Below are 10,586 nucleotides of genomic sequence, written 5' to 3'. Positions count from 1 at the left end.
TACATTTATGAGGCTGTAGATTGTAGTAGTGTGTATGAATAGCTAATAATCATTTATACTGTACCTAAAACTTTGATCCAATCATGTTATTCTCCCACAACTCTGTATTAGAAATAAAACTTTTTGTCTTCATTTTTATCTTATAAATCTGTAGTTTGCTGTATTTTTTATGTATTTAAGACAAGCATAAAAAAAGTCACTATTGATGTCTTTTATTAGCACTTCTTGTCATTCAAAACTTCTTGTAATAGTTTTTCAATTCTAAAAACACTAAACCACATAATGTAAGTTTCATGTTCAATTTTTCACAATTTTCATTCATAAAAAAACAAAAACACCATCAAGGTCCCATCATGTCCTTCATAGAGTGATATTTTTCCTCAAATACAGTTTTTTTTACTCTTTTTATTTGTGTCCACAATTATGAATTGGCTTTAATATTAAAGGAATCAAATTTATGAATTGCTAAACTGAGCTTTGTACGTCACAGGCCTTTCTTGCAATCCTTTAATCCCATATTTTAGGATTGAAATGTCCTGCATGCTTCTCCATCTGCAGCTGCAAATGCAATGATATGAAGAGGAAATCCAACATTTTTTGTCAATTTTTCACTGATGTTTTGTTTTTTCATTACATCTCTCTCTGCTTCATCCTCCTCCAACTTCAAGTCCCAAACTGTAGTCACTAGTGTCCAGTTATGCACACAGTGTTAGAGATTGCCACTTTTTCACCATTTAACGTGTCATTTAGCATGTCAAAGGTACATGTTATCAGAAAACAGGCAAGAACTTGGCTAGTAGCCAACCTCCATATCACTCGCTGTTGTCCTGAGCTCTCTGTCTCTTAACCCACTAATATTGCTTCTCCTATCAGTGTTGCAGTGTTTACGTGTATGTATGTAAGTTAAAGGGCCAAACAGTTCATATCCCTAACAAGCAGGCATGATAATGTTAACTCTATGTGTATGGTTCTTGTTTGTCAGTACATAAATGATTTGATCCTTTCACTGCTTGCCTTGCAGTCAGAACAACTCAGCAAATATGAATGAGGCGCTAGTGAAAAGGAAGGGTCAGATATAAGGCATTTCTTTATGCCTAAAAGACAAGTGAGTTCCACAAACTGTCAGCATTGTTTAGGGTGATTTCATTATCAAATAGCATTGGCAAAGAGGGAAAGAATGTATTTGCAGTTATACGCTATTGAAGGCAATTCTGCACTTAATATGAACTACATGCTAATAGTTAATTACACTGATTCCTTTCATTCTCTGTATTTGCCTTACTCATCCTAATTACAAAACTGAAATAGATGATGAATAACTGTCCGATATAATATGTGCATACCTGCGATTCATTGAGCAATCATAGATGCACAAGTGAGTTCATTTAGTGTGCCTGTACCTCTGTGTGCGTCTTACAAAGATAATTGTGTTCATTTTAATCCTGCAAGTCAGATATCCATATCCAATGTGCACACATTTCTCTGGCTTAGGATGAACAGAACTGTGCAGAAAAGTCTGTTTTCTTTATGTGACTATTATGTAGCTGCTGCTGTGATTCATTTAGGAGAGGCAGCATGTAGTCAGAGGACACAGCACGGAGGGAAGGGATGGCAGGGACAGTGTAGCTGATTTACCAAGTTAATTTTCTTGACCCTACCTATATTTACTTCTGTGGTTTTTGAGTTTGTATCCCCTGTATTGCACGTCAATAAAGGATTGACACTGTTGAGAGCTGCTCCCTGACCCTCATTCCACACTGCTCATCAATAATTTACAATCTTTTTGCTCAATATACATGAATGGTGAGGTCAAAGATTGAGGAAAAAAAAGGTTGTTTAGTGAACATGTGAGTTCAGATTCAAAGTCAACAACTGTGGGAGCCTCAAATTTCCTACATTATCTGTGACACTGAAATTACACATGCTCATATATTAAAGTTAGAAGGATGATTTTGGGCTTGCTTTAACAACTAAAAGTCTGTAACTTCAGTGTCACACACTGCTTCACAGTCTTCTGCTTTGAATCTGTAAGCTGATATACCACCCACAGATAGCACCACAGGCTTTTTGAAATTATTCCCGAATATCATTTCACAGGATCTGTCAGGACAATTTTTGAAGTGCTGCTAATACACAACTATGGAAGCAAATAATTGCGATAATAATTTGAATTATATCAGCAACTGAATACCACATTTTGACATTTTATCACTACTGTACTTTTCTGTTGTGTAATACCACTGAATCTATTGCACTGAAATGTTTGACTTTGAAAACCACCTTTCTGAATGTATGTGGTCTGAATTTCACTTTGTGAAATCCTCATTAGTCACTTTCAAGTTGTTCAATTTCAAAAACTCTATTTCCAGTATATATTTTAGGGTTCTCAAATTCGGATAGAAAATTCACCTCCCTAATATTCAAAAGCTATATTCAAGTTTCTCAATTAGCACAAGTCAGACTGAAAATTTCTAATCAAGTCAAAAACTCTAAAAGTGGTTGCTCAAATACGCTTGGTGAAATTCAGATGCTAAAATTCAGATCTGAACATAAGGGATGGATGGCATGCTAACACCATCACGTGAAAGATGGTTTTTAAAGTCAAATATTTCTGTGGTATTTAAATTTCAACATCAAGTATTCAGTAGCGATTAAATGTCAAAATGTGGTATTCAGTTGCTGATATAATTCCAATTATTATGGCAATTATTTGCTTCCATACACAACTGGATGCATTACCCTCACACAGACAGACAGACACACACACACACACACACACACGCTGTTATTCGCTCACTCCCCACTTGGTCCCCCTCCCCATCCAAGTCTGTGTGAGGATTTTGCCCTTGACTGTCCGAGGAAAAACAAAAAGGGGAATTTGGTGCTAAAAAGACTGTAAATGTGTCAGATATCCACTTGATATGACTAACTCAGACTGATGAAGCCTCACATAAGCTTCATATCAACTTTTGCAAATGCTTTGATTTGGCTCCCATCACTTATACTGAAAGCAAATTTGAAGAGGATCTTTTAATAACCAGTATGAACAGAAGGACTTATCAAAGTTGTGAACCTACCCTATAAATCCGGGGATGTTAATGGAAGGGTGCTGCAGTGTCACCAGCAGGGAGCAGTGTTGTTAAGCGATCCCAGAGGGCATTTAGAACATCTGTCTAAGGGTCAGGATGTGTCCAACACTGCATGTCATGAACAGAATGTACAGATTGAAATGTAATGCCTTACTCATATATATCTGAAAACCTAAACTAGAGGCTGGTCCTGAGTGTGAAGTCAGAATATCACAAAGGGAAGCGCTTCAGCTTTCATTTGAAAGGAAAATGTTCTCTGGCTTTTATCCAGGGTGGTAGTCCATTTTTTTCCTCTGAAGAATAAAAAGCTTCAATGGCATGTGTCGTAGTGAGAGGCAAATCAATTAAACAGTATGAAAGTGTTTGTGCAGTGACATGAGCTCCTGGATATAGTGAATATTGAGGCATGTAATTGAGTGGGACTGAATGTTGACCAAATCGATCAGCCTCCTCCCATTTATGTCCTACACTGACAGTGTTGTGCTCGGCAAACATTATGGCATTAAGTGGATGAACACTGAAAACCTGCAAACAGATCCACAGTCACAGCTGAGACAGTCTTCATTACCTTGCCAACTCTTACTGCTATGAATTACGTTCCTGTAGCGACTGCAAGAGAAATGTATATTCAAAAGCAACAGTCGCTGCCAATGAAGGAAACAAGTTTGACCTAAAAAGGGTTAATATTTCATCCCATTCACATCCCATCTCAAACTAGTAGTCAATGTTGACAATTTTAGTAGAAACCCATAACTACTGTCTTTGTTTAAAAGAGCACTTGCATGCACCTTTTGCATGAGGGTCAGTTCACTCATCATGTGGAGTAATAAGTACCTGTCAGATCTCAGCTCAAACTAATTTCCAAGTTCCCGATGCGAAAACTTTACCATGAAAATGTTCTGTTCACTCAAGTTGATAGATCTTAAATAGTCAAACACCTGCTGAGTAAGATAATCTAACCTGTACTGACACCATTATAGCAGGAAGTCTGCAGATAACCTTTTCACACACATTATGATGCATATGTGAATCCAATAACAGCAGGAGCAGCGGATCGTCTCATCTTTGTACACTGTGTTTTATTAATAGCCCAGTAAGACAGCCAGGTTTAAAGACAGGCAATGATCCATTTACTATGACCCCAACAAGTAAACATTAAAGATATACTATGCAGGTTACTGGAAACACAGTTGGGCCCTCCTCACCCACAGCCCAGTGTACCACCGGCAGCATCACATACCTACATAAGCAGGAAAATGAGTGATGAAGTACCATGCAAATATTTTATCAAATAATGTGTTTATCGAATGTTAATGGCATTGTTTGTGTTTATGGGCGAACAGCTACGCTAATAGTTGGATGACTGGCTCTAATTAGTCAGTGACTTCAGTGATCTTCAGACTAGCTTGTTATTTAGGTATAGTAGCAATAATTACGCGTCACAATAATAATATAATTACAATACCTAGTCATCTGTCGAGTTACAAACAGCAGTCAACAAGCCAACAGCAACATTTGCTAATTGTTTTTATGTCCAGACTGGAGATTTTAGCGGCACTCAGACGACACAGATTCCAGTGTCAGCCAGAGAAGAACAGAGCCTCGGAGGAGCAGAGGCCGAGGAGTGAGAGCTGTAAGCAGGGGCAGAAGAAGAGTGAGGGGCAGAGGTCAAGGAAGAGGGAGACGAGTGAGGCTTGGAGAAAAGCAGGAGAGAGTGGAAGCTCTCCAAGAACAGAGAAGGGCACATACAGAAGTTGGTTTAGGCTACCCTTATGTAGTGTAATTGTAATAAATGCCTCATTAGTTGATAAAGAACATCTATAAGATATAAAAACTTATAACAAAGGAGGAAGGTTACAGCATACAGCTACTTCTGGGTACACTGGATGCACATTATGATGTAGATTTATGTGGTCATGTCTTCTGTTCCCTCAGCAACTTTTTCAAGATATGGACCTGAAGGAATACAGAGACCTGGCCAGGGAGCTGTTTGCAAGGGAACCTAGCTTGGTTTTTGATGCACTCATGATGCACCAATGCAGGCATGGTGCCCCACCATCTGCCGGCCTACCTGGACTACCATGGTGCACATGTGGAAACTGCAGGGACATGCCAACAGAGAGAAATTGTGCTGCGGCCAGGACCCTGCAAACTGCTTCTTAAAACTACCACATTTCTCCCTGTGTTGTCTTGATGAAGGCAATTTGCACATTCTTAGGCAGCACAAGGATGATGTGTTGGTAGTCGGACAGGCAAGGGAGCCAGGAGATGACAACCGGGGATACGCTGCTTACAGTCAGTACATTTTTTGGCAACATGGTGCTCTTGGTGAGGGAAACAGGCTGATCATCTGCACTTAGATATCTGATTCAGCAAGGATGCTGAGGACAGATGGACCAGCTCTGCACTTACAAGACAGATACAAAAGGCCACAACTAGTATTTTCGCTATGCTTTTATGCAACTGTAGTGTTTTGGCAAACGTTTCTAGTTTTGTCCCATATCTTTTGTTGTTTCTATTATGTTTCAAATTGAGGTAGTATCAAAAGTGCATTTGGACAAAACTTTTAATTTTAGATAGACTAGACTAAATTAGATATTATGATTTCACATTTTTCTCGAGATGAAATTTTAAATAGCTTTTCTCGGCTCAAGTCAAGTTTTACAAATATAAAACCTCCATGGATCAAGAATTCACAATAGAAAGAATCATAATTGACCTTGTTTGCAGTTCGTGGTGTCCTATCAGCCTATCATCTCTTTTACAATGGTGGTCTATGGGGAAAATGCGTTTTGGACCGCAGGGGGATTTTTTGCTACAATGTCACGAGTGACCACTGGGAAATATTGGCTGCAAGGCTGAGCGGAGGCGCCCTATCCATCTGTGGCCAGTCCACGCAGTCACAACACTGTCTTCCTGTCAATGCCGATCTATTGTGCATGTGTGGAACGCGTCCCCCAAGCGAACTCCAGAAAGTAGTATAAACAGAACTACAAGGCTTCTGTGGTATCTGCAGCTGTCTGTGTACGCATCTGCTCGGGAGTATATCTGTGGCTTTAGACCTTCTCATCTAACACCCCCCTCTACCACAGCTAGAGAAGTGAATGAATGTGATAATGCTGTGAGCTATACAAATGCAAACCAGCCAATTAAAGTAGTAGGGGAACTGTGATTCCTGTTCACATCACATTTATTCACTTTACATGGAGAATGAGCTTGTGTCTGTTAAATCATAAATGGTCTTTTGGAGTAGGTGTTTACCGGTAAGCTCGGCTCTGTTATATTTAACAAAATGTTAACGGAGGTTTTCCTCCAACTGTAGGAAACAGTTGAAGACTTTATCTGATGATATTTAAACTACATTTAACCAATAAAATGTTTACTGTAAAATACATTTTGAATGCTTTTACTTTTCAAGTTTCACAACATGACATGTAATGTCACAAACTGAACTGGCTGATAGGACACTAATCCTCTCTTAGTATGATGAACATATTAATACAACGGGAAATCCCATAGAAAAATAGTAACAAGCTGACACGACAAATAAGTTTGAGAGCATTGTTCGTAGATTGTGAGTCTGAATTGCAGTTCAGAAACAAAACCCATATCCTCTTGAAAATGTGTCAATTTGTTGAAGCTTTGATAAATCAACAGAGCAACTTCAACCCAGACTTCTTGAGAGCCAATATATTCATAGAATAAGTGAGAAATGGAAAGAGCATACTGGAGAAATATCTGCTTTACATTTATGCAATAATTTATTGCAAGGGTAGTATCTGAGTAATACTTTCATGTGAATTTCTTTTATTTGCAATGAGGAATTTATTGGGGTCTGACCAAATTTTCTCTGTTGAGATTTCTGAAAAAGGTATGTGTACTGCCATCAACAGGACTACGCAAGCTTATTATCTTGAATATGACTGTTGAGAAAGAAAAGCACTTTCATATTTCTTACAAGATGTACAGTATATCATGTCCTAGTTGACACACAGCACAAACTGTAAGTACCAGTCTTGGCTACTTGACTTTAGACAGCTGATATTGCACTGTCTGTCTTCAAAGGATAAAAAAAATGTTTTAAAGATTGACATCTATATGTTGAGGTGTTGCTCCCTTGTTCTATTTTATCCTACAGATGTGACATAATTGTATTGTCAATGTAAAAAATGGATCCACCCTTCATAGTTAACTTCATATTTCTCATTACCTGAAGCATTTATTACACACTTCCTCCCATAGTCACAGTGTGAATCATTGGTGACAGCTATGTCCAGTGTGGTGCCCAGAGAGCTGCAGAGACTTTGGGAAGCAACCTCAGTGTGCTGGACGTCTGTGTCTGTTGGTTTGGCTGGGGTGGACTGTGGTGGAAAGGCCTTCTCACCTTCTTTTCCTCCATTCGCTGCAAGGAAGAGCAGCACCGGATGTCCTCATCATCAAGCTGATGAAGGAGGACCTGCACCAGCTTCACCTCCAGCACCCTGGCATGAAAATCATGTTTTCTTCTATGACCCAAAGATGCCGGTGGAAGGCTGGTTCCTTCCTGGTGATAAGGCCAGGAAATTTTTCAGCAGTGTCATGGCCACATTTATTTGTAGCTTAAATGTTGCCATGATTGAGCACCCTCATATTAGACATGACAGTCCTGGGCTATTTTTGAAAGATGGAGTTAATTTCACACCTAGGGGAAATGATATGTTTTTAAGTACATTAGCTAATTGCCTTAAAGACCACCTCCAAATGCAGTGAACTGCTTACAGATGGCAGTGTCACTGCTTTTTGAATTTGGCCTTTAGGAACCATTTTATTAGGCCTAAATATAGCTCTGTCTGTCATGGCTAATGTTGAGTTTATTTTTTATGTTCATTATGGTTAGTAAAAAGTAACCATCCCTACAGTGCCACCCTTTATCCCCTTTTCCTCCTACCACTTCATGGACCCTGCAGCTCTTTAGGCCCATGCTGGGGATAGTTGTTACCACGTACCCAGGCCCAGTCTGTTGATTTTATTAGATTAAATGTGTTTACTTTTACATTTTATAGTTTAAATTTTGTCCACCTTTTTGTGTTTCATGACCTTTTATTTAAACATTTCTTTGAGAATTAATCTATAATAACTTCTGGTTCACATTTCAATAAATTCCTTCTTTTTTATTACTGACTGAAAATCTTAGTTTTCACATTCAAATCAACTTAAAGGACAAGCAAATCATAAAATACAGATAAACCATTAAGCATTAATGCTCAACTCTTTTGTCAAGGGATAGAGGTGTAGTTTAAGTAGAAAGTGAAAATACTCCCACGCAACATTTCAGTCTTCTGTCCTTTCTCAAGAAATTGTCTTGAATTGTCTTGAAAAAGGTCAGAAGACTGAAACACTGACAAATAATTATGCAGAGTCTATTTGTGTGTGTGCAGGAGTATTATCACTTTCTGCTTGAATACCCAGATTAAAAATGTACAAGTTGTTCTGTATGACTTGAAAGTATACTTGAAATACATGAAAAGATGTGTGACCTCTTTACCATGGAGTACACATCACATTAGCCTTGGCATTGTAACTTTCCTCAAGTATCCTACATGACAGAAAGATGACAAGCTAAAAGCACTGATAGAACACATTCAGTATGGCCTGTCTTGGTTAAAAGCCCACTCACCATGACAAGGTGTACACCAGGAGTGGGAACATATAACATGGGACAAACATACAAGAAACTAAAAAGCATGGATACAAAAAATAGGGAGAAAAAAAAGATAAAATATGACAGATACAACACTTGAGAACCTATATACAATGGAAAATGGAAAACTGAGGGTGGGCGATAAGGACAAAATTAAAAATGACAGTATCTCTGTATAGCACGAAATCTATAGTTACTCTTGTTGCATTTGTAAGAAAATGATATACCAAATTTTTAATAACCAATCATTAGTAATGTGAATATGATGACCAGGCAGATAGAGGTAAATAATAAAACAGAACAGTCTGAAAAAAATGTATCCCTTTACTGTAATAAAGCCTTTCAAACTAGGTAAAGAATTATTCTATATCATATTACTTAATCCAGACTCACAGACAATATCTACTGTCCCATCACAATATTGCTATAATAGTAACATTTTGCCCAGTCCTGACGAAAACAGCAATCAGACCAAAGATTCATCCATGAAACAATTTGAATTAAAAATTAGATTCAAAACCTTTTTTTGTTCAATTCAGATTATCTATAACAAACTGTAACATACAAAACTAAATTACTGTATAAAACACCTCTATAACTTAAATATCTGTAATACAAAGACAAACTAACTTTTTTAACTTGTTGGTGCTTGTAACTGAAGTAAATGAGAGAATCAGAAAAATACTAAATCTTTTTTTATGTTTTTTATATAGATTTTTTGTGCTCTTTTAGATTCTGCAGTGAACTCTTCCTTAACTTAAACACACAATTCCAGAAACTATCTACATCAACATCGACCAGGGAGGTTGCATATGTATATCACATCAACAGATCAATATCATCTTAGGCCCCGTTTATGCATACTCTAACAGCAATATCTGTGTGATTTAAGATAGGCTCCATATGTAAAGCCTCTATGTACAACTAAGTGTGTTATATTTATTTTGTCTGTCATTTTTTGTCTGAGTGTAGTATCCCAGCCTACTATGATTTTTAAGAGTACTTTCACAGTTCAGCCCCATTCATGCAGACTCCAACTGAAAGTCATCCTGGTAATCGGTGGTGTTGTCTGTATACAAGTGCTTCCTCAGTATATACTTAGGCCCCAATTTATGCAGGCTCAAAATTAATATTCAACAACTGATTATATCTCAGACAGGTACATCTGACACTGGAGTTAATTTCAGATGACACATGTACGTGCTTTACAGCAGACATTGAAAGTTTCTTTGGCCCCTTTCATGCAGACTCAAATTAACATTTACAATGTATTTACAAAGACAGTTAGGCTTGGCACTTGCCACTTTCCATTTTCATGTTCTAAGGCTGAAAACTACAAAAAAGGTGTTGGCCATATTCTGACATACACGTAGAAAAACATACTGTACACAAATCAAAACATATATGTTTACAAATATACAGACATATATATGCCATCTTCTCTTACCAGAACCTCAACCGATGAGTACACATTCAGAAGAAGTTTGAGCATGTGACATGAATCCAAGAGCACATGGACTTTTCATGTGTGATCCTCAAGTTGGAGAAAGTAAAATCTCACGTCTCTGATGTTGCGGTTGGCACCGCGCTCCCTGATCATTTCTAAGTTTTTGGAGAGTCCATCACACGCCAAGGAGACAACTCTTACTCCGACTGCATGAAGCCTAACAAGGCTCTTTCAGATGATGTTTGCTGTCTCTGCTCCTGTCATGCTGTTGATAAGAAAGTAAGCAATGGGGATCTTCCAAGACTCATTGATTGCAACAACCATGAGGACCAATGCTTGTGTTGCCACAATATTTTCCATCTCACCTGCA

At 38.0% G+C, this 10,586-nt stretch overlaps 1 long non-coding RNA gene across 1 annotated transcript; it reads right to left on the bottom strand.

Annotated features, from left to right (window-relative positions):
- Positions 1 to 1,018: 1,018 nt before the first annotated feature.
- Positions 1,019 to 9,174, bottom strand: LOC122976018. The gene is made up of 3 exons (XR_006400785.1): positions 9,163 to 9,174; positions 5,513 to 5,524; positions 1,019 to 1,094 (listed from the first exon to the last, which is right to left on the bottom strand). It is a non-coding gene; the product is annotated as an uncharacterized LOC122976018 (long non-coding RNA).
- Positions 9,175 to 10,586: the final 1,412 nt, after the last annotated feature.

This window comes from Thunnus albacares, chromosome 24 (genome assembly GCF_914725855.1).
Source record: "Thunnus albacares chromosome 24, fThuAlb1.1, whole genome shotgun sequence".
NCBI classification, from domain to species: domain Eukaryota; kingdom Metazoa; phylum Chordata; class Actinopteri; order Scombriformes; family Scombridae; genus Thunnus; species Thunnus albacares.
This window is presented reverse-complemented; position numbering and strand designations above follow the sequence as displayed.